Source organism: Herpailurus yagouaroundi, unplaced genomic scaffold (genome assembly GCF_014898765.1).
Source record: "Herpailurus yagouaroundi ecotype Mexico unplaced genomic scaffold, PumYag 28, whole genome shotgun sequence".
NCBI classification, from domain to species: Eukaryota; Metazoa; Chordata; class Mammalia; order Carnivora; family Felidae; genus Herpailurus; species Herpailurus yagouaroundi.
The window spans coordinates 105,892,730-105,918,268 of NW_024412376.1; the positions used below are offsets into that span (position 1 = coordinate 105,892,730).

At 43.2% G+C, this 25,539-nt stretch overlaps 1 protein-coding gene across 5 annotated transcripts in view; it reads right to left on the reverse strand.

Annotated features, from left to right (window-relative positions):
* SHROOM3 (shroom family member 3) overlaps positions 1-25,539 on the reverse strand; it is a 329,233-nt gene that overhangs the window by 88,653 nt on the left and 215,041 nt on the right. The window lies entirely within an intron of this gene.

Below are 25,539 nucleotides of genomic sequence, written 5' to 3' on the forward strand. Positions count from 1 at the left end.
CGGCGCGGGGGACCCGGGGGCGGGGGGTGCGGGGGCGCCCGACGACCACGCCTCCGGGCCTCTGGGGCCGCGCCGGAGGGGCAGCGCTCGCTCCGCGCTCGCCACCAGGTAATCCCACAGGAAGCCTCCCGGATTGGCCCGGGCGCTCAAGACAGGATTTGCATTTCAATGGCAGAAAAGGCTCCCCAAGGTTTGAAAACGGATTCCGGGATGGAAGAGTCCGGCTGCCCTCGCCCCTCCGCGGGCTACGTCCTCTGGTCCTCGTGGTATTAAGGGGACCGACACACATGCTCCCTGTCTCTCCTTTCTCAGCTCACCCTCAGAAAGGTGGCTTACCTCCCCCCACCCCGCCCCATTTTGAAATGAAAAGGAATCCGAGAGCAAAATACCAACTTTAAGAAGCCCGCGCTCGCTTTTCAGGGGCCATACAGTTAGTAATTGATCAAATGAAGCATGAATGAAGCAAGGTAAAAAGTTCACAGCTTGGAAGGAAAAAAAAAAAAAGCTCACATTACAAGGAAAATAACCATCCTTTTTCTTCGTTTGTCCTCTTCAGTAGAAGTCAACCGGAGAGATCCAGGTTGTTGCCGACCCGCTAATGCTGTTGAAACCTCCCTTCCCAGTCCCTTTTTGTTTCCATGAGCATCATCTCTACATGAGAGACAGGTGATTATTCCAGTAGTTATGGCTGTTATCTCTCGGGAGCTTGGATTCAGCTTTGCAAACTCTTGGGTTTTAGACAATATACACATTTGCATTTGTTTTGCTTTTACGATACAGGTGCCCAGTTGATAGTCTTAAGGAAGGTAGGGTGTTATGTTTAGTTTAATCTTTCTTCAAAGGCTCTTCCAACCTCTTTCAATGGGGGTAAGAGTTTTTTCTTAGAACACCTTTCTTAATTGCTTTCACATGTTGTCGCCAGAAATTAAGAAAACAGGTCTGAAATTGGTTTTATTTCTTCTCACTCAAGCAGAATCCCTGTTGTTAACATTTCAGGTTCTATATTTAAGGCAGTAAGTATATATATACAGACACAGAGAAGAGAATGCCCAATTAAGTAGGAACTAGAAGCCTCGGTTCCAGGAGGGTTGATACCATTTGTCTTTACTTGGCTGTATTCTTTGTTATTAGAAGCATTAGCTACCACAGCAACCACTGAATAAACCTCTTTACTGAAATCTTTATGGACAGGCTTCCTTCCCACTTCCAAAAAGGTATTATCCCCCTTAAAACTGGATTTTGTCTTCAAAATGATATTACAAACATGCACAAACACATCCACACCTATCATGCAGTCAACAGGGTACGCATATACACTGTTGCTAAGTGTTGGAAGCAGGAAGGCTAATGTGTGCCTGCCCTGTGTGTAATGTCCTGTGGAAATCTAGTTTTGGGTGAAGGTGATGTTCACAGCTTAAGCTTTAAATAAGTGACCAGCCCTTCAGTATAGACAGCACATTGCGTCTGCCACCATGTTGAGGAAATAGCAAGTATTAGCTAGAAGACTCAGCCAGGAGCTCTGCGGGAAGAACAGATAAGACCTGTGGCTTCTTTATCTTGTTTTCTCAGTGCTCAGGGTCAGGTGAAATCTCATGAGGGTGGATCCCTCTATTCTTATATGAAATATCACTTTAAATTGGTGATTAAAGCCATACTTTGGGTCCAAATCTTACCTTCCATGCAGCCTGTATTATACCAGTGAAATCCATCACTATGGTGAGAGACCCTGGGCTTCCATTGTACAGTTGTATCTGTAACTCAGAGGCATTGTCAGATATTTGTAGATGAAAGGAAAACAACCTATCTCATGGGATCAAAGCTGAGACTGGAAATGAAGAAATCTCTGCAGCAATACAAAATTATGCTAACGTCTCTGTGCACAAACTAGAGGTAAGTTCCCTCACCTGGCGCCTCACCTGGAGTTCCCTCTCAGTGCTCCTGCAGAATGATCCATCCCTTCCTTCACAAAGCATAACTTGTAAATGACCATGAAACAGTTACACATGTCAAGTATATGTATTGGTAAACTCTAAGACAACTATTAAAGATGGCCTCTGTAAAGTCATGCTGTCTTTTCGTTCCTATTAAGACTGTAATCAGGAATCATACTTTCACACTAGAATCCAAAGCATTTTTTGTAACCCTAGGATTAGGATCTCAAGCAAAGGCCTTTATGAAACCTGGCTGTCACCTGCAAAGCTACTTAGAATCTTACAGAGGTCAGAACCCAAGGAAAAGATAGGATAGGCCTAGGTAGGTAAAAGTTCACTCGTTATGTGTGCCACTACAATTTTTGTTAGTATAGCACCCAACTGCCATGTGCATAGCTTAGGGGGTCAGATCTGGGATCCTGCATCAAACCTGCATAGGTCTAAATGGAAGCCAAAAGGAAGAACAGAACAAAATTAGCAGATGAGACTGGAAGGGATTGCTTCATGGACATGTAAGAGACAAAGGACATTTTCAATGTTATGGGGGGGGTCACTGGTTAAGTAACAGTCACTCATGTCTGCAGCCTCAGGTCACTAAGGAGACAAGGATGGACAGCATTCTACTGGGAAAGTCTTGATTGAAAGATTAGAATTGCCTCCTGGAAACTGGAAGCAACATAAGTGTTCATACCGAAAATGGTTAATTCTGAAGCATATAATGCAGCATTTACAAGAGGTAGACCTATATGTAGTATCCAGAGATTTCCATGTAGTTAAATGACAAAGCTATATACACAGTATATACAACGTTTATCATGCTTTACAAAAGTCTAAACATCTGAAAGCAAATACTAAATTATTTCTAGAGTGGGGGCGGGGGGGTAAATATAAATGTACCTTTAAAAATTTTTATTTATTTATGTAAAGGTTTTTTTTTTAATTTTATTTTTGAGAGAGAGAGAAAGAGAGGCAGAGCATGAGCGGGGGAGGGGAAGAGAGAGAAGCAGACTCTAGGCTCTGAGCTGTCAGCACATAGCCCAATGTGGGGCTCAAACTCACAAACTGCAAGTCATGACCTGAGCTGAAGTCAGATGCTTAACCGACAAGCCACCCAGTTGCCCCTAAAGCTTACTTATTTATTGTGTGAGAGAGAGGGGGGTGTTGGGAAGGAGTGGGGGAGGGGCAGAGAGAGAGGGAGAGAGAAAGAATCCTGAGCAGGTTTCCCCTGTCACCACACAGCCCCACACAGGGCTCAGTCCCACTGACTGTGAGATCAAGAGTTTGATGCTGAACTGACTGAGGCACTCCTTATTTGTTTATTTTTAAGTAATCTCTACACCCATTATGGGACTTGAACTCATGACCCTGAGACCAAGAATCATATGCTCTTCTGACTGAGCCAGCCAGACACCCCTAAATTTACCTTTTGCTTTTAACATTTCTAGAGAATTGGGGCATTTTTAAAACAATAAGTATAATTTTAAAACAGTAAGTATAATTTACTCTTTGAATTGAATGTTTACAATATTGTAATAATTATGTGTTCTGAAATATTTCAGCCAAATAAGCTAATTTTGATAAACTGAATATTTTATTTCTTCCCACACGTGCTCCCCACTTTCTCAGGCTGAGGCTTTGCAAGACAGCAGGCAACCCAAGGAATAAAGTCCATCCCCCAAGCTCAGACGGAGCTGCCACATCTTGAGGGTGAAAACTCAATTTCCTAGAGCCTGGGTACTGCAAGGCTAAGAGGGAATAAGAGAGGAAAACGTGGATGATGAAAAATAGAGAGGAGGGAAGACAGAGGAAGAGAAGGGATGGAGAAAGGAAGAGGGAAGGAATGAGAGATGGTAGCTGGAGGATAAAAGACAAGGGGGGAGCGCAGGAGGGAGGATAGAAAAAGGAACATCTAGCTCCTAGAAACATGAAGATGTGCTGGAACACATATGTTAAACACACAGGGAAGAACATACACCAGCCTTTGATGGAAGTTACCAGAAAGAGGTAGCATGGAAGAATGTTAACTTTATTGTTTTACTTTTATTGTGTCATAGTATTTGCCATAACATCAAATAATAACATTTTTTAAAAGTAAACTCTACCCCCAGCATGGGTCTCAAACTCGCGACCCCAAGATCAAGAGTCATGTGTTCCACTGACTGAGCCAGCCAGATGCCCCAATAACATCAAATAAGAAAACATTTAAAAATAAGGCACATCGTAAATAAGCAATTATGAAGAAGGAGGAAAATCATCCAGCAAACCTGCCTTTGATTGTAACTTGGGCATGTCACAGCCTGAAGCTTTAACCCTTCACCTAGATGCATAGTCTAATAAATAGGATATTTGTTATCGGAGGGATTTATGTAATGCGGGATAACGAGTTTTCAGACAAAAATTTAATAGAAAGTTGTGAAATTCAAGAAGTTATCAGATTTATACACCACCAGCGTCTTGGATGACAATGTCTAGAAAGTCAATAAATGTCAACTAGGACTGCATTGACTGATAACAACTTTCACTAGTTCTGGTCGTACTGCTCATATATGCATATGATCATCATTTGTTATCGCTGTGTCACCAGTGACATTACACCCTTTTCTGGACATAAGGAAATAATTTCTATGCCTTGAATAATATGAGAGTACAATGTACAGAGAGCCCTCTTCTGGACATGATTTAGATGATACCAGCAAATTCCACTTATATTTTGATTGACAGAATATCATTTGGGAAGTTTTGGGACAGCCTAAGATAAGATTTTCCCATTGACTTCCCCTCCCCCTTCTCCTTCTCTTTCTTTCTCTCTCTTTGACCTGTTTCATTTCCGATACCACTGGCTGAGTGCCTGCAGAGTGCCAGACTTTGAGGATATCAAGTTGGATGAGGTCCTAGCCTTGACTTCAAGGTGCTCATCAGAAACTCAGACATCTAAAGAAATTATTTCAGTACCACAAGATAAGAAGAGAGTGTGGTTATCAAAAGTATGGGCTGGATTAAAGAGCTTGCTAGCTGTGTGGAAGGTTAATTGATCTTACTAAGCCTTAGTTTTTTCCTCTAAGTAAGAATAATTATACCTCCCATAGGTTTTTGTGAAGATAACATGAGATAGTTACTGAGTGTGTGTCTGGGGGGTGGGAATAACTGTTCGTTATAGTCCTGTCTTTCCTCCCAGCCAGTGCCATCCATTGACCAAAGAAAGGGTGACTGAGCAGAACTCATAGAACAAAGGCAACCAGGCACAAGTCTTAAGATTTTTGAGAACACTCAATTAGAGCCAGTTTTCCCTCCACCACAGACATTACAGCTTTCTAGGACTAACAAAGAAGGGCAAGGCGAGTCAGAGAGAAGTGAAGGGGAATTAGAAGCTAGAGCAACTCTGGGTCCTATGTGGGGCAAGACGGTAGCTCCAGAAAGGCTTAGAGATTTGAGAGCAGAAACTATGTGGGCCCTGACCCCAAGCAAGAGTCTGGAGATCTGGCTTAGTCCCAGAGTCGTTGGAAACTCGGTCAGGAGTAGGAGTCACAAAGAAATGTCTGTGTGGTGTGCTTAGGCAGGAGAGAGCTTCGTGCTTCCCACCAATCCTCCCAATCAAGAGTGGTCCAAGAGAGGCAGGATGTTTCTGGTAAGGCCAAGACAGCATAGATGCTGGATGGATCTGAGGAAGCTGTAGATACCACTGTCCCAGCTTGGATGGTCAGCAGACACATCAGACAGCAGCATAGGGAGATGGTGACATGGAGGCCAAAGGTGCAATTTCACTTAGCCTCCCTATGACACACACACGTACCTGCCTAAGGCCCTGACAACTCTCCAGCAGCCCCAGAAACAGGAGGAGACTCGGAATTAGCTGATACTAAGTTTCTCTCTGACGAATGAGGTCCCAAAAGAGAAATTACAGTCAGTTTCTAAAAAAGAAACGGTTACCTTCTTCCATAACTGTGTTTGTGGCTCAGGATTTGTACCCACCAGGGGTGCCTGAGGGCTCAGTCAGTTAGGCGTCTGACTCTTGATTGCGGCTCAGGTCATGATTTCATGGTTCGTAGGATCAAGCCCCATGCTGGGCTCGGTGCTGACTGAGCAGAGCCTGCTTGGGATTCTCTCTCTCCCTCTCTCTCTGCCCCCCCCCCCACTTGTTCTCTCACTCCCTCTCTCAAAAATAAATAAACACTAAAAAAAAAAAAGTAAAAAAAAACAAAAACAAAAACAAAAACATTTGCCTGGGTGGCTCGGTCAGTTAAGTGTCCAATTTAGGCTCAGGTTATGATCTCACAGCTTGTGAGTTCGAGCCCCACATCAGGCTCTGTGCTGACAGCTCAGAGCCTGGAGTCTGCTTTAGATTCTCTGTCTCCCTCTGTCTCTGCCCCTTCCCTGCTTGCTGACTCTTTCTCTCTCTGTCTCAAAAATAAATAAACATTAAAAAATTTTCAAAAAAAAAATTTCTACCCACCAAACATATAAAATAAGCAGCACTGTGTGGCTAATATGTGAGAGCTAAAAAAAAAAAAAAAAAAAAAAGATAGCTATTTTTTATTTTGATTAATCTATGTACTGGCAGCAGAGGAGAGGCTATGTACAGCAGGGAAGGGTACAGAGATGTTTGAGAGAGGTCCTGAAGCATGTGCATGGGCTGACTGGCATAACAGGAGGGGAGAAAAAGGTCAGCTCAGAAAGTTTTAAGGTCCTGAAGCCAACTGGGGGTCAGCAAGTAACACGGCTAGGCAGGGGGCAGGTGATAAACAGTGTAGATGGAGAGGTGGATGATGGGAGTGAAGCCTTCTGGGCTATCGTCAGGACTTGCACTTTATCTCGTAGGCCATGAGAAGTCACTAAAAGTTTTACACCGGTGTCATGACCAGATCGGCACCTTTAAGAAGTCACACTGATGGTGAATGGAGTCACAGTGATGGAGGAAGGCTGAATGGGAGGTGCAGGCCTCACAGATTTTGGCCATAAGGCCTAAGGGAGAATCCCAGTCCTGTGAGGCCAGCATTGCATCATGGTTCAGAGTACAGTCTCTGGAAGCAAAATACTTGAACTGGAATTCTGGCCTCAGGCTCTACTATGTGACCTTGGGCTGGTCATTACCTGCCCCATGAGGCAAATTCCTCATCTATAAAATGAGAGCTTAAAAACTGAACCTGATTCACAGGATTGCCGGAGGTTTCGTGGTAATAACTCCCCATGAAGCACGTAGAATGGAGCCTGACATAAAGTAAATGCTTATTGCATTTTAGCTCTTATTAATTAAGCTGCACATAAAATCATGATTAGCTTTATATGGGCAAATGATGATTATGGTGGATAATTATGGTAAAATCTTCAACTCCTGGTATTCATTTAAATGTTGGTCACCCAGCAAAACTTCAGGAAGAACATCTTCCTTGAAAATTTACTTATAAAAGGCACAGGTCAGGCTGCAATTCAGACTAGCCCGCACTAGTGATTACAGTTGTTTGTGCTGGCGTAGGTGTTTATCCTTTTCAGCTCCGAAGCTCTAACAGGGTTGATGTGAACTGCTAACAGCTGCTACCTCCTGTTAACGGAAGCAACCTCCTCGAGCAAGGTGAAGTGCGCTTGGTATGTGAAGGGCATTTGACTCTTAGGAAAAGGCATGTGATAGAGGTGACACTGAGTACTGACGGCCCAGAATCCTGAAAGGTAAAACTCCACAAGTGACAGGTCGTTAACAGCCCGGGTTCATCGGGAGTGCAAACACTGGCGTGCCCTTGTCACTGGGGAGAATGTACACGGGGGAAGGGGGGAGGCGGTGCGGGCAAGGGCAGACAAGGCTGAGCCAGTCAGCATTCTCAACCTAACCAGTGCCTGAGCAGAAGCACCAACATGATCTTCTGTCAAGGAAAGCAAGTATTTCAGTTGATGTCCAAGAAGCATCAGAACTGAGGATTAAAATCTTTTCTGAGACATGATCCGAAATGTTCCGATGGAAGCTTTAAACATTTTCTCTTTCCATGGGCGCCTGGGTGGCTCAGTCGGTCGAGGGTGCGACTTCAGCTCAGGTCACGATCTCATGGTCCATGAGTTCAAGCCCTGCATTGGGCTCTGTGCTGACAGCTCAGAGCCTGGAGCCCGCTTCGGATTCTGTGTCTCCCTCTCTCTGCCCCTTCCCTGCTCACAGCCTCTCTCTCTTGAAAAATGAATAAACATTAAAAAAAAAAAATTTTTTTTTAAAACACAAAACTTTTCTTTCCAGAAAAATGTACATATGTTTCTGAAGATATAGATAAAGATAAATAAGGATTTGGGGGGAAATCTGAGGAGGAAGAAGCATACCCATTTAGAGATGGAGTTCAGTGCAATTCCTGTCATGGTTTGCACTTTTTATTTGGGTAGAAACTGCTTCTCTGAGAACCCACATGATGATTGGTGGGGAGTGAGTGCCACTGAGACTGTGCAGGAGCTAAGAAAGACTGAGCGAAGGGCAGATCTGGGGTGGAAAACACCTGCATGCCCAGAGGGCGGTAGGTGGAGAGCTTTAAAGCAAGTACCTGAATCTGATCACGGGTGATACCTAAGGAGAGAGTAGGTGTGGAAATGGAGACTGGTGTGATGTTTTAAGTTGGCATACAAACTGAACAGCTGATTTATAGAAATCTGTTTTAATGACTAAAAGTATGTCATTCCACTACGTGCTAACCTCTGATTTATTTTTGGTTAAAGAGCTGCTTCCCTGACCAAGAGAATTCATCAGCGTCACCAGCAATGGTTTCTTTATAACAATGCAAATCATCTACAAACTTTTTTTTAAAGCTTATTTATTCATTTTTTGAGAGAGAGGGGGGGAGAGACAGAGGATCCCAAGCAGGTTCCACACTGCCAGTGCAGAGCCCGATGTGGGTCTTGAACTTGTGAACCATGAGATCATGACCTGAGCTGAAGAGTCGGACACTTAACCAACTGAGTCATTACCCACCCCCACCCTCACCACAAATCACTTATTAAAAGAATTGTTCAATGATTTGGCACTTTTTGTCTTTGCCTTGTATCAGAATCTTAGCCTTTCAAAAAGGATGTCTTAATTTTATTCAAAGCATCAAGACACCTGTTCCACTGGCCAGTCTTTCTTCCTAAGACTGTGTTATATGAAATCTTGACCACGTATAAATATTTTAAACACTTAAATTTCATCAACATTGCCATATACTGCTTTAAGAACAACCCAAGGTGCTATAGAAGTGTAACTTCAAGAGACAAAAACAAGTTGCTGGGGTAAGTTGCTAGGGAAAACCAATTGGAATTTTTGAAATGTAGATGACTCACTTTGATGATTTACTGCTACTAAGGTTTAGACAATATGGTATTTGATGTCTACATGTTTTTCAAAAGGGCTTAAATCCTCTTTGGTGCTTTAGGTTTAAAAAAAAGTCACCTTATCTTCATTTGTAAGCTTATTTTTGAAAATAAAATTTTCCACTAGCTAGTTGGCAGCTTCACTGGTCTTGAAGTATTAACTTCTCTGGCTCCCAAAAGAAAAACAGAGAAATTAAATGTAGCTCCTGTTTACTTTTTTGGCAGTCTCACTTTATTGACTTAAAGAAGCCAATTCATCTCCCCTTATTCTTTAAAAACCCACAAGCAATGTGCTTTTAAAAAGGATTCTAGCCACTGAGCATCACGCTAATAGTTCATTTTCTAAGATCTCTTTCATTCCCCTCAAGTCCCACAGTTTTATGTTGTACTTTCACATGTAGATTCAGGCGATGAAAAAAATTTTTCTTTACTCTCCAGCTGATTTGTTTTTAAGCCCAACTTTCTCCCAGTAGGTGTTCAGGAAACTGTTCTACTCCAAGCCGGATGTCAGTGTTATTTCACATACTTTAGTGCTCTTGCCTAGGAACCAGAAAATAAGATGGGAGAGAAAACTTACGTTTAAAGTTCTTGTAATCAGCATCTTTGGGAGGTGTCTGGAGTGTGCTTATACTGACCAAAGGCAAGAAGATAACAGCGTCCTGGGCAGATCTCGGTAGACTGTTGGCTGCCATTTTTTGCTGGTAAACCAGAAAGAGCTGAGCCACAGCCTATCAGTTATAGTAAGAGCACCCTTCATTTTGTGCCTAGTACTAGTCCCGCACCATGCCTCAGGCTTTATATACCTTAGTTCTAACTTTTACAATAATACCTCGAGGTTATCACCAGTCCCATTTTATTTTTTTTTTAATTTTTTTTTCAACGTTTATTTATTTTTGGGACAGAGAGAGACAGAGCATGAACGGGGGAGGGGCAGAGAGAGAGGGAGACACAATCGGAAACAGGCTCCAGGCTCTGAGCCATCAGCCCAGAGCCCGACGCGGGGCTCGAACTCACGGACCGCGAGATCGTGACCTGGCTGAAGTCGGACGCTTAACCGACTGCGCCACCCAGGCGCCCCACCAGTCCCATTTTAAAGACTAGAAATGAAGCTCAGATTTTAAGTAACTTGCCAAAGTGCAACAGCATCTCGGGGACAGAATGAAGAATCTGACTCTAAAGCCTTGTCCTTATAACCATCCTGGATGACCAAGATAACACTGCAGGTTAAACTGCTTTAATAATAGGACAGGTTTTGTTTTCTCCTAGGGGTGAAGGAAAGTGAACATATCCATTCTCTACAGGCAAAGTTTTTATCGGCATTCAGAGCACCAAGAAAAAGAAAACTACTTAGAAAAAAACCCATTTGCCTTATGAGTCTAATGGAGGATAAACAAAGGGCCATTTCTCTCTAGAACGATCTTTTTTTCGTCTTGGTAAATGGAAAGTTACTTTCTTTTCCTTTAAAAATGATGCCTTTTCCCAAATGAAGGTCACTTAACTTTGCCTGATTCCCTCCTTATTAACTCAGCTATAAGGGAGAGTTTTGCTAACTACCTTTAATGAACCCAGTAATTACCATTTTTGCAAGCATGCTTTGGTTTCCCTCTCTGGAATTTTATTTACCTACCCGCCCACCCCCCCCCCCCCACCCCCCGCCCACCCCCTCTCTGGGTTGGGGTGAGATTCCTTCCTCAACTCCAATCTCTCTTCTAAGGAATTCTAGCCAACCTCCCAGGACCAGAAGTATGTTTATTTCACAATGAAACTTCTCTGATCCTTAACCAAAAGCAATTTCTCTCTCCTCTGAATGTTCAAAAATACATAATTTAATCATCAACTATTGCCTTTATCACATTTTACCTTGAATACAGCTATTGGTGCCATTAAAACAGAAATCTCCCCTCCTAGACTAATAGTGTTTCGGGAGCACGGATTGTCTGATGCCCATGGTGTGCAGCATGTGTCGGTATTGGGTAAATTAATGTTCCTAGACCATTATACACATGGCCATCATCTCCTTTTTGAGACCAGGTTTTTCTTGTCCCCCTTTGTTTATAAGTCATATTCTTTCAAGATCTTTCCCCAACTGCTTTAACCATTTCCCACCCCAAATTTATGAACTAAATTTTTGGTGCTTATTATATACTGCTTTGAAGCATTGTTTATTTTATTATGTGTATGCCCTGTATTCCCAATTAGAGCTACTCCTGGGGCCAATGTCTATCTGGATGATGGGATTATCACTGTTGTTATTAATGACTTTGATTTATTGAATGCTATTCTCACGCACTCTGCTGAGGGCTTCATTTACCTTATCATATCCCTGATAGAACACTGGGGTCCCCTGGCTTTGTTCCTCAGCTTGCATCAGCCCTCAGCCTTCTTTACTGTAATACAGTCCAGGGGGTTGATGACTGGATGGTGAGATTCTGGAGGGCAGGGACCACATCTTTTCTACTCATCTGGGAACTTACAGTGTCTATCACCATACATGATAGAGAATAGATCCCCAAAAAATATTCCATTGTGGTTTTTTTTTTTTCCATTTCCTTTGTCTTGGATTAGGAGTTGTTTGTTTTTTTTAAAGTTTATTTATTTATTTTTAAGTAATCTCTACACCCAATGTGGGGCTTGAACTCATAACTCTGAGGTCAGGAGTCACCTGTTCTTTTTTTGTTTAAATTTTTTTTTTAATGTTAATTTATTTTTGAGAGACAGAGAGAGAGAGTGTGAGCAGGGGAGGGACAGAGAGAGAGGGAGACACAGAATCCGAAGCAGGCTCCAGGCTCTGAGCTGTCAGTGCAGAGCCCGATGCGGGGCTCCAACTCACAAACTGTGAGAATCATAACCTGAGCCGAAGTCGGACACTTAACTGACTGAGCGACCCAGGTGCCCAAGTGACCCGCTCTTCTGACGGAGCCAGCCGGGCACCCCTCCATCAGAGTTTTGGAGCTACATAGCTCACAAAACAAACAGTGGTTTAAAACCTAGTTTTAGAAATACCAGTGTTTAATTCCATATTCCTATCAAGTGAGAACTCTTCCTCTGTCTGTACTGGAACTGCCAGATTAAGAATTTGGCTATTTTTCCTTAAATCCAGCATGAGATCCCCACTCTTCAGTAAATGAATGTGCTTTAGGCAAAAGAATGAAAACCCGTGTGCCCTGACGCTGAGCTTCCCAACATGCTCCCCGTCTGCATCCCACCTTGCTCATCTCTGGTCTATGTTTGTATTCGTCTCTGAAGGGAGCAATGGTCTCCTCTCCATGTGCTGGAATGAAAAGATCTGATCAGAACCTAAAAGCTCCCCCACAGGAAACTGTCTGAGCCTGTGATTTACATCCCTGGTTTTCTTATTAACTAACTGCCAGCCTTCAGAAAACTGGAGCCAACCCAAGTGGGGACCCTGGCAGCTGGTGTGAAATGTGACACCAGAGACCAGCAAGTCATGGCTGCTGGAGAGTGGGGGGAAATGCGGAGGTTTGCGCGGGAGGGAGAAAACGTCTTCTGGAAGTTTGATGTGTGCTCCTGGGAAGGAGTATAATTCTGTCTGATTAGAAGACAACTCACCCTTGATCACTCTGTTAGACAGACAGCCAGAGACCAGTCTGCTAAAGGTTCAAGGATAGGATTCGTTTCCTCCTTCACCTATCTCAGAATGTGTAGGAGAAGGGAAAAGATAAGTTACCTAGAGAAATGTGGAGAAGTGATCACAGTTCATGGAAAACAGGTATCTTTTATTTTTCATAAACATTTAATTTTTTTACTTCCTGACAAGTGAGGTCATGAGAACATTATACAGAATCAGAAGAATCCATCTTTTTAGTTCTAATTTAAAAACAACAGTGGGGGTGCCTGGGTGGTTCAGTCAGTTAAGTGTCTGACTCTTGATTTCGGCTCAGGTCATGATCCCAGGTGGGATCCAGCCCCGCGTCACGCTCTGCGCTGAGCGCGGAACCTGCTTAAGATTTTCTTTTTCTCTTCCTCTCCCCCTCTCACACACACTCTCTCTTTCTCTCTAAAATAAAACATAAAAAATAAATAAAAGCAACAGTAAAGGGGGAAATGAGATACTGTTCAACAAGCATCACAGTTTCAATTTAAGGAGATGGAAGGTTCTGGAGATCTGCTGCATAACAATGTGAGTGTACCTAACATTGCTGAGTGGCACACTTTAAAATGGGAAAGATGGTGGGGCACCTGGTGGCTCAGTCGGTTGAGAGCCCGACTTCAGCTCAGGTCGCGATCTCACGGTTCGTGGGTTCGAGCCCCACGTCGGGCTCTGTGCTGACATCTCAGAGCCTGGAGCCTGCTCCCGATTCTGTGTCTCCCTCTCTCTCTGCCCCTCCCCTGCTCGTGTTCTGTCTCTCTCTCTCTCTCTCTCTCAAAAATAAATAAACATTTAAAAAATTTTTGTTTTAATGGGAAAGATGGTGAATGTCATGTGTTTTTACCACGACTAGAAATTTTTATAAACTTAAAAAAAAATTAAGGGATAAATAAGAAAAAGAAGAAAGTAGCCAAATACATTCTGAAGAGGAAAATACATTACTGCTCCTTTGGCTACTATTTCTTCCCCATCCCTGCCCTTTTCTTTCTCTTACCAAGCTGCCTCACAGTTACACATCAATATCCTTTGTCTTTATGTGGACAAAAGAGGAAAAAAAAGAGAAAGATGTAAGAGTTTGCAGACGCAGAGAGGAAGGCTGTGGAGAAATGTCTCTTTCTGAACCACCAGCCAATTGGATGTTTTAAAAATTACGTATGTAATGTTATGGCAGAAGACATGTTTTTTTAAATTTTAGATAGACTTTTTTTCCACAAATGTTTTTTTTTAATATCAAATTTATTGTCAAATTGGTTTCCATACAACACCCAGTGTTCATGCCAACAGGTGCCCTCTTCAATGCCCATCACCCACCCTCCCCGCCCTCCCAGCCCCCATCAACCCTCAGTTTATTCTCAGTTTTTTAAGAGTCTCTTATGCTTTGGCTCCCTCCCTCTCTAACCTCTTTTGGCCGAAGACATTTTTGAAGTCTACACAACAGACTAATTGGGTTCTTGCTACTGGATTCCAGATCACAAGTCTGAGAGAGATCCCGGGAGCTAACAGGACAGTCATGCCAACAGGCAAAATAAAGAACATAAGAATCCCAACCCAATTTCCTTTCAAATTCTCTTCCTATCCCCACCCCATCCCATTTGTTCTTTCTTATCCAGTTGGGACACTAGTTTATATTGACTGATTTATTTTAGGGAAGGAACTGTTTTTAAAATCTATCCTAGTTTAGAGTTTTTTCTTTTGGAGATAAGTGTTTGTTGATCAAAGCAACAAGCAACAACTGTTGTTTTAATTTATGTTTCCTTTAGTTTTGCAAATTTGGGAAGGAGGAGGGCTTTTTTATAAGAGGTAATGAGGCAGAATCCTCTTAATGGCGAGGGTATTTTCTCACCAGATTAAAACCCATGTATGCTAAAAAAAAAAATTAATGAAATAAAAGTAGCTTTTCTTAAGGGAGTAAATAAATTTTAAAGCAAGAAACATCCCACACAGTTTGAGCTTACTGTTCCTGTCAATACAAGCTGGGAAGGGAGGTAAACAGGGTATTTTCTCTCTCTCTCTCTCTTTTTCTTTTTAAGTCCCTGACTTGAAGTAACAGAATTAATTTACAGTAAGAAGAATCTGATCAAAATATTTAAGACAAATGACTGCTAACGTGATCACCTTAAATGCCAACAGTAGGGACAGATTTTTTTTCTGTTTTATTTCTCTCTGAAAATATATTACCTTAGTTTACTTTAGGCAAATGAACTCCGAGCTTTGTATGAACATCACTTCATTAATATTTGTCCCATGCATGCAATTAGAACAGAGAGTCTTGTTAATGTTCATTTTTTTTCAAAGAGGGATAAATAATCTTGACTTTCTCAATGTATCCTTACTACATCGAGCTCCCATTTCCTATATCAGAACTCTGAGAAATACTCTTTCCCTTAAGCGTGGAGGCATAGAATCACATAAATAACAAAGTCAATACCAGTTAAACCTGTCTCTCCACAGATTTTTCTTTCTGGGTGTTTATCCATCTAGCACACATGTTTTATTGAGCAGCTACTAGGCCGTGGGTGCCGTGTGATGGAATCTGTCTGGGAGGCTGGAGGACTGTAGGAAGGCATCCTAAACCAGAACTGATGAAATGGGAAAGGACTCTCAGCTGAGGTCGAGAGAGTGAATGGGAGTTAGCTGGGCAAAGAGAATGGAGGGAGGAGAGCTCAGGAAGACCCAGGAATGGGACGAAATCAGTGCGGCTGGAGAGGAGCCCAAAGGAGGAAGTGGCTAAGGCGGTGGACAGAGCCCGAGGCTTGAGCCGGCCCTGGACGTGTAGGTCAGGTCCCGGTTAGGAGTTTGAAGCTTAACCAAAACGCAATGGGAAAGCATTGGAACACTTGAAGCAGAGGGACAGGGTCACATCTGTGCTTTAAAAGGATCACCATGGGGCGCCTGGGTGGCGCAGTCGGTTAAGCGTCCGACTTCAGCCAGGTCACGATCTCGCGGTCCGTGAGTTCGAGCCCCGCGTCGGGCTCTGGGCTGATGGCTCAGAGCCTGGAGCCTGTTTCCGATTCTGTGTCTCCCTCTCTCTCTGCCCCTCCCCCGTTCATGCTCTGTCTCTCTCTGTCCCAAAAATAAATAAAAAACGTTGAAAAAAAAATTAAAAAAAAAAAATAAAAGGATCACCATGCCTGCAGTGCCACTGGTGGGAAAGGGACAAGGCCAGAGCCCAGTCAGGACATAGCTGCGGGAGTACCGCATGGAGGCGATGTATTCTCTCCACCCTAGAATATAAGCTCCAGGAGGGCAGGGCTTTTTGCTTGGTTTACTTCACTCTAACTCAGGCAGCTGGTGTGGCACATAGTAGGTGCTCAAAGATTTGTTGAACAAACAATTAAATGGCTGGCATAGGGTAATGTTGGAGAAGAGTAAAGGGAGAGGCACATAGAGAGAAAAATGATAAATCTACGATTCAATAGCTATGTGTTTTTCCCAAATAAAATGCTAACTTTAATAAAAGTGTACAAATCAATGATGTTTAATAAATGCATACAGTTGTGCAGCCATCACCATAATCCAGTTTTAGGACATTTCTAAACCTCAGGAAGTTCACTTGTGCCTAACCCCTGCCCCCACTCCCAACCTCTAGCAACTATTGATCTGTTTGTTTTATAGATTTGCCTTTCCTAACGATTTCAAATAAGTGCAAACATAAGCTATGTTATCTTCTGTGTCTGGCTTCTTTCACTTGGCATGTTTTTTGTTTTTTTTTTTTAATTTTTTTTTTTTTAACATTTATTTATTTTTGAGACAGAGAGAGACAGAGCATGAATGGGGGGAGGGCCAGAGAGAGAGGGAGACACAGAATCTGAAGCAGGCTCCAGGCTCTGAGCTGTCGGCACAGAGCCTGATGCGGGGCTCGAACTCATGGACCGTGAGATCGTGACCTGAGCGAAGTCGGACGCTCAACCGACTGAGCCACCCAGGCACCCCTCACTTGGCATGTTTTTGAGGCTCATGCATGTCATGGCTTGTTTCAATAGTTCATTCCTTTTTACTGTTAAATAGTTTTCCATTATAAATATGCCATATTTTGCTGACTCATTTACCAGGTGACAGACGTTTGGACTGTCTGCACATTTTCTCTATTAGGAATAGCGCTGCTGTGAATATTTGTGCACAAGTCTTTGAGAGGACAGGGGCCTTGTTTGTTTGGATTAGATGCAGGAGTTGGTGAGAAAAATGGAGGGGTCGAGGAAGACACCCAGATTTCAGGCTGGGGCAACTGCACAGGTGACACTGCAACACACTGAAACGGGGGGGGGGGGGGAGCAGACGTGGAGCAGCTGTGATGGGAAGTGGCCTCGGTTTGGGGCAATGGCCTCTGAGACAGGAGTGGATATCCCCCGCAGGCAGGTGGGCACATAGATTTGGAAGGTGAGTTTGCTCAAACTAATGTCTAACAAGGGACCATTTTTTGAACGGCTTGTTGCACGTTTCAGATTTATTTCTCTGGCACGGGCACCAGGGTGGCTCAGTCGGTTAAGCATTTGACTCTTGGTTTCAGCTCGGGTCATGCTCTCACAGTTCCTGAATTCAAGCCCCACGTCGGGCTCTGCGGTGACAGTGTGGAACCTGCTTGGGATTCTCTCTCTCTCTCTCTCTCTCTCTCTCTCTCTCTCTGCCCTTCCCTGCTCTCTCTCTGTCTCTCTCAAAACAAATAAGTAAATAAACTTAAAATAAAATGCAAAAAAAGATTTATTTCTCGGTCATCATAAAAGCACTTCTCTGGAACTTAGGCTCTTCTCTATATCAACCTGACCGAAGAAGAAATTCGTAAAGACACATCGCATGCTCACTTTGGTTTGCATAGTAATTATAATAACATCTTCTACTTGCTTGGCATTTCCTTTTTGAAAATTGTGGTAAAATGCACAGTATACAGCTTGCCACCTTAACCATGTTTACGTGAGCAGTTTAGGGGCCCAAGGTACGTTCGTGCTGTTGTGCCTCCATCCCACCATCCTTCTCCAGAAGGCTCTCATCTTCCCGAGAGTCGGTTACGCGTCCGACTCCTGGTTTCGGCTCAGGTCATGATCTCATGAGCCCCGCGTGCATTGGGCTCCTTGATGACAGTGCGGAGCCTGCTTGGAAACTGCACTGATTAAACACCAACCCCCATTTCCCTGTCCCCCCATCCCCTAGCAAGCACCATTGCACTTTCCGTGTCTATGAATTTAGCCACTCTAGGTACATCATATAAATGGAAGCATACAATATCTGTTCTTGTGACTGGCTTGCTTCACTTACATGTCAAGGCTCATCCCTGTTGTAGCATGTGGAAGATTTCCTTCCTTTTTGAGGCTGAACAATATTCTGTTCCATGTACGTAACACGTTTTGCTTATCCATTCATCTGTCACTGGACACTTACATGGGTTGCTTCTATCGTTTTTTTTCCTTCAAATGTTTATTCCTTTTTGAGAGAGAGAGAGTGAGAGACAGAGAGAATGTGTGGGGGAGGGGTAGAGAGAGAGGGAGACACAGAATCTGAAACAGGCTCCAGGCTCCGAGTTGTCAGCACAGAGCCTGACGCGGGGCTCAAACTCACAAACTGCAATCAAGGTCACAAACCTGAATCGAGGTCAGATGCTTAACCAACTGAGCCACCCAGGCGCCCCTCTCTTTTGAGTAATGTAAATAATACTGCTACAAAGATATCTCTTTGGGTCCCTGCTTCCTTAGCATGTCCATTCAAGGAATTAAAAGATATGAGAGTTGAAAGATCATCATACTTTAACTCAGGCAAGCTGTAATACACCATCATTTGAAATAATAGGTGATCACATGACCAGTTCAAAATTATAATTACAAATATCCATCTGTACTGAGTGAGGCCAGAACCTTTTCCACATTTTTTTTTAAATTTTTTTTTTTAATGTTTATTTTTGAGACAGAGAGAGACAGAGCATGAACGGGGGAGGGTCAGAGAGAGAGGGAATCACAGAATCCGAAGCAGGCTCCAGGCTCTGAGCTGTCAGCACAGAGCCCGACGTGGGGCTCAAACTCACGGACCGTGAGATCATGACCTGAGCCGAAGTCAGACGCTTAACCGACTGAGCCACCCAGGCGCCCCACCTTTTGTAGCTTTAAGAGACACTGGGAATCACCGGACTTTTCCTAACCTCTAGACCCACAACGCAGCAATCTACTCTTTTTTTTTTTTTTTTCTTTTTTAGGATTTTGGTGATACTATTTTAGCCCAAAAGGAAATCCCTTATAAAATCCTTGCTTTTACCCATAATCCTTATGGTCCTGAAAATGACCCACTTCTGTTTGGTTGTGTGATAAAGCGTTCGGTGGGAATTTCCGAATGCACTTAAAGTTTTCTGTGGTATGTCAGGTCAGGCAGGTCTGAGCTGATACAGTCGAATTCACCAGGACAGCACTTAACAGGGAATGAAGTTATGACATGGGATCAGGATGTCATGCCAGATGTCAGAGAGAAAGATTAGACATAGCAAACACCAGGCAGAGGTTCTGAAGGAAGGGGCAAGCACTGTCCCGGCTCAGTTAACTTGTATCTGTCTCTCAAAAACACCACACTCTCCATACATGAATAGGGCAGGCAGTTCGTGGAAAATACTAGAACGGGGCAGTGTTTTCATTCCACCAGGCTCATGGGAGACTAATGAAAATTGCCAGGAATTAAGCTAATAAAATCAGCAAGCTTAGATAGCCATCAACATCAGAAAACACCATTTTAGGGGTGTCTGGGTAGCTCGGTCCGTTAAGCGTCCGACTCTTGGTGTCAGTTCAGGTCATGATCTCACAGTTGGTGAGTTCGAGCCCCTCATTGGGCTCCTTGATGACGACGCAGAGTCTTCTTGGGATTCTCTCTCTCTCTCTCTCTCTTTCTCTCTCTGTCCCTCCCCCACTTGCTTTGTTTTTCTCGAGATAAATAAACTTTAAATTAAAAAAAAAAAAAAGAAAGAAAATGCCATTTTAATTGTAAGAGATGTGGCAAAAAGCAGCCCAGTCCACAGGAGAGTCCAACACTCCAGCAAGGCCCTGGCTCTCTCGGCTGCTAGGGAAGGTAAACTGTATGGATCTAGGCCTTAATAGTACTCTCCTCCCAATGGCTCTTTCTTGTGTCAGTCTCTAAGCTCTAGGCCCAGGGTACTGAGGGAAGGCCAAAACCCTCCTAGCGCCCCACCCTCAACTGGTATGGAGGGTGGGACAAGAAATTAAACACAAGCTATCAGGGGCAGGGACATAGGAGATTTAAAAACAAAACAAAACAAAAAAAAACCACCCAGGATCCCAGCCAGGTCACCACACTGCATGAGTAAGTGTGTGCCTCATAGGCAGAGCTGTGGCTTTTCTGCAGACCTGAAGTGGTTCATTTTTACTCAAGGCCTTCAGAAGTCCTGTTACACAGGCAACAAACCTATCCCATCAATTTCTGGATATCATTGTCAGCTGAGGAAAACCCGGGTGACAAATGTAGAAGCCTCAGTCCCTTTTAGAGAGGGACACCCTTCTCTCTACATCAATGGTTCTTACTTCAGGCTGCACCTCTGAACCACCTTGGATGCCTTTATTATTTATTTTTATTATTATTTTTTAATGTTTATTCATCTTTAAGAGAGAGCATGAACAGGGGAGAGGCAGAGAGAGAGAGAGAGGGAGACACAGAATCCGAAGCAGGCTCCAGGCTCTGAGCTGTCAGCACAGAGCCCGATGTGGGGCCAGAACTCACAAACCACAAGGTCATGAACTGAGCTGAAGTCAGAAGTTCAACCGCCTGAGCCACCCAGGCGTCCCTAGGATGCCCTTAAAACCAGAAGCCCAAGACCAACCCCAACCAAAGGAGTCAGAATTTTAGGCAATGATCCCAGGCACTGTTATTTTTTAAAACTCTCCAAATGATGCTCATGTGCAACCGAAATCCATAATCACAGCTGTCAGTCAGCTAGGGATTCGAGCTGCAGAAACTGAAGAATTATCCATTAACAACTGCACATATTTCATAAGGCGATACAGAGCTTCTTCCAAAGAAACACAACTTAGGAAGCTGGATAAGTTAGCTAGGGCCGCCATAACAAAATACCAAAAACGAGGTGGCTGAAACAACAGAAATTAGTCTTCTCCAAGTTCTGGAGGCTGAGTGTTCAAGATCAAGATGGCAACAGGTTTGGTTTCTCCTGAGGCCTCTCTCCTTGGCAGGCAGGTGGCTGCCTTTTCACTGTGTCCTCATACAGTCTTTCCTCTGTGTGCATCTCTACCGCCTCTTTGTGTGTTCAAATTTCTTCCTTTTATAAAGACATGAGTCAGACTGGATTAGGGCCCACCCTAAGGGCCTCATTTCCACTTAATCACCTCTTAAAGGACTCTGTCTCTAAATACAGTCACATTTTGAGCTGCTGGAGTTTGGGACTCTAACAATATGAATGTGGGAGGGTACAAAACGCAGCCCATAGGAGAAGTTCTTTATTTTTTTTTTTTTTATTTTTAAAAAATGTTTTTATTTATTTTTGAGACAGAGAGACAGAGCACGAGCAGGGGAGGGGCAGAGAAAGAGGGAGACACAGAATCTGAAGCAGGCTGCAGGCTCTGAGCTGTCAGCACAGAGCCCGACGTGGGGCTTGAACTCACGGACCATGAGATCATGACCTGAGCTGAAGTCGGACGCTTAACCGACTGAGCCACCCAGGTGCCCCCAACAGAAGTTCTTTAGATGAGAAGGTGCTTTTCCTAAGTAAACCCTTTGGCTTCACAAGTACCAAACGTTTTATTTACTTAAACTCAATTTTCAGAATAGCCCATTAAAAAAGGTATTTTTTGAAATTATACGAACGCTGAACACTCCAGATAGTAACTATGGGCCTACAGAGAAAATTCTGTTTTATGTATGTATGTATGTATGTATGTATGTATGTATGGAAGAGAGCATGAACAGGGGAGAGGGGCAGAGAGGAGAGACAGAGAGAGAGAAAGAGAGATTCTCAAGCAGGCTCCATACTCCACACAGAGCCTGACAGAGGGCTCCATCCCATGACCCATAGATCATGACCTGAGCCAAAACCAAGAGTCAGAGGCTCAGTGACGAGGCCCCAAGAAAATGCTCTTTTAAGTGGCCAGAATTAATGTCAGGGAGTAGCCCACCTGTTTTAAATATCTGGCTCATTCTCTTCAATTGCTAGGAAATAAGAGCCCAACATAGTTGGTATGTATAACCCAGATAAGAAATTGTTTGAACAGTTAGACAAGGTGTCTCAAAACTGTAGCTTAGAGTGAAGTCGGTGTTATGACTCAGATTTCTGTAGAAACCAGGAAGGAAAATGGATGAAGTGAACCTGTCTACTTGCAGAAAGTGGGTACGCTATTCTCAGGAAAAGAAAAGTGGACATCTGGGCTGGTATGTGAAATTTTTTGGCTTTTATATGTTGGAAATTAATTCAAATAAGCAACACTACCATTCTGGGGGCCAAATAAAACACAACTTCAGGAGAGATTGGGCTGGTTTGCTGCTAGTGATTACCTCTGGTGTAAAGCTAATCTTAACTTGCCAAGTCTTGTGACATTGCAACCGCCTTCTTTAGAATCCATCTTCAAAACCAGGGGGCTAAGAGTTTCTTGAAAAGTCGGGCATATAATTCCTTTATTCCCTGTTGGAGGAAATGCAAAGTGCCCATGTCCGGTGAGATTTCAAGCACAGAATTAAGGACTCCGAAGACCATAGCATCTAAACAGGAGAAGGTCAACTCCACCGGCTCATTTCCTTCCTTAGCTAGTTTCAAGCTGAAAAAAGATAACTTTTCTTGGAATGGATTTAGCAAGTTTAAAATTCATGGTTTGGAACTAAGGAAAACACTATAATCTATGCATAATTTTCAATGTTTTCTAGGTTGCCAGAGATTTATATGGTGACCTAAATCAACAAATCTCAAAGTCCCTTTGCAGGATCAGACACCTCTCTAGAAACAAGGAGGCATTCAAGTATGGTGGATAATTCAAGTGTATTCTAGCCCGGGGAATATAGAGCCATGGCTCTGGGCTCATCTCTAAGTAACCAACTGTACGAATCAATTTCTCTGATCTTTAGCTAGACTGTAAAGATCTTGGGACTTTCATCATTAGATCCTATTATTCTAGTTACCAAATTAAAATATTAGTTTTCAATTCTGTAAACACCAAGACATGACACAAATCACTTGGTTAAAGCACTTTCACCTGTGTCTCGATTGTCTAGCGTTAATATTACTAGTTACTTAACTTGATCATTTTTTTTTTAATTTTTTTCAACGTTTTTTATTTATTTTTGGGACAGAGAGAGGCAGAGCATGAACAGGGTAGGGGCAGAGAGAGAGAGGGAGACACAGAATCGGAAACAGGCTCCAGGCTCCGAGCCACCAGCCCAGAGCCTGACGCGGGGCTCGAACTCACGGACGGCGAGATCGTGACCTGGCTGAAGTCGGACGCTTAACCGACTGCGCCACCCAGGCGCCCCTAACTTGATCATTTTGAATGGGGCTGTCAAACTCAACATTGGAGAAGCACTTAGACACTTTCAAATGTAGTAAGTTTTATAAATGCACAGACTACAAATGATAAGGGATAATTATTAAAACCACGGTAGGCATGATTCTTTTGGAGAAAAATATATTTGAAATCTCTAGCTTTAAAAGCAGCTGGATAATGGAAAATGATGTTTGTTTTAAGGCTTCACCATGGAGTGTTGTGGTAGGCAGAATTCTAAAGATGGCCCCGAGATTTCTGTCCCCTGGTTATTCAATCAAACATTAATTTGGGTACTGCTGTGAAGGGAGTTTGCAGATGCAATTCAAGTCCCAAGTCAACTGCCCTTAAGATACAGAGATTATTTACTAAGTCTGACCCAAACCGGTGAGCCTTTTTTTTTTTCAATGTTTATTTATTTTTGAGAGAGAGAGCGAGAGAGAGAGAGCTCATGCAAGTCGGGGAGGGCCAGAGAGAGGGGGATAGAGCACCTGAAGTGAGCTCTGCACTGACAGCGGCGAAATGGATGTGGGGCTCCAACTCACAAACTGTGAGGCCATGACCTGAGCCAAAGGCAGATGCTCAACCAACTGAGTCACCCAGGCGCCCCCAGGTGAGCCTTTTAAAAGTGGAGTTTTCCCTGGACAATAGCAGAATAAGAAGTCAGACACATTCAAAGCATGAGGGGGATTCAACAGGTCTTACAGTCTTGAAGATGGAGGGGGCCGCAGGAGAAGAAACGCAGCCAGTCTCTATAAGCAGAGAGCTGCCCACAGTGAGAACTGAATTCAACCAACAATCCGAATGAGCTTGGACATGGATTCTCCCAAGAGAATCCAGATAAGAGCCCCGCCCAGGTGGCATCTTCATTTCAGCCTTGTGACCAGAAGCAGAAGAGTCCACAGAGTCTTATGGGATTTCTGATCTAGAGAACTGTGAGCGAATGCTGCTTTAAGATGCTATGTTTTGTGGTGATTTGTTACAATGCATTAGAAAAGGAACACAACTGCTACAACCAAATGTTGAGAAGGTTCTGGAGCAACTGTTACTGGGTTGTAAAGCAATAGAACCACTTTGGAAAATGGTATGAAAGTTTCTTATAAAGTCAAAAATACATCCACTGTATGATCCAGAGTTTCACTCCTAGGTATTTACCCAACAGAAGTGAAAACATATGTCTACAAAAAGACTTGTATGCATAGCAGCACCTGGGTGGCTCAGTTGGTTAAGTGTCCAACTCTTGATTTTGGCTCGGGTCATGAGCTCACAGTTCATGAGTTTGAGCCCCGAATCGGGCTCCACGCTGACAGTTCAGAGCCTGCTTGGAATTCTCTCTCTCTTGCTTCCCCTCCCCCGCTTTCTCTCTCTCTATATATAAATAAACTTAAAAAAAAAAAAAAAAAAGACTTATACACTAATATCCACAGCAGCTTTATTTGTACTAGCCCCAAACTGAGCATAGCACAAATGTCCATCAACAGGAGATTGGATAAAAAATGAGCTGCTAATAAAAGCAACAACATGAATGAAGTTCAAAAACATTATGTTGAGTAACAAATACCAACACAGAAGAGCACATACTGTGTTACTTCATTTATAAGAAGTTATAGAACAGGCAAAACTAATCTATGCTGAAATAAATCAGAACAGTGGATGCTTAGATGTAGGGGATGGACCCGAAGAGGCACAAGGAAACTTTTCAAGGTGGTGAAAATAGTCTATATCTTGATAGAGGAATGGATTACACGAGTGTGATACATTTGCCAAGATTCTTGGAAACATAACACTTAGGATTTATATATTTCAGTTTGTAACTTATCTCTTAATAAAAATATATTTTAAACCAAATTAAAAAATAATTTAAGCCTATATGTGACAAACTGGTTATCATTAAAGTGTTAATGACTCTCTCCTGGGGGTATACATTTATAAGCAGACAGAGCAAGAGTGAAACCAAAGAGACTAGTCCCCATTAGAGGCATATGGGGCCCTAAGCAGCTGGGTGAAAGATTTGGGGACAGTGAGACCTATCTAGAGGACGCAGACCTCTCCACGGATTTAACTGAATAGTCCTACAAAGGACTAGTATGGGTTTCTTTTATGCCCAATTCCAAAATGCTGAAGGCTGAATGTGAAGATGCCATGGTGCTGAAGGTACCCAAAGCCGGAAGGCTCTGGAAGGGAGTGGGGTGCACAGAGATAAGTGACAGTTCTCTGAGCCCCCCTC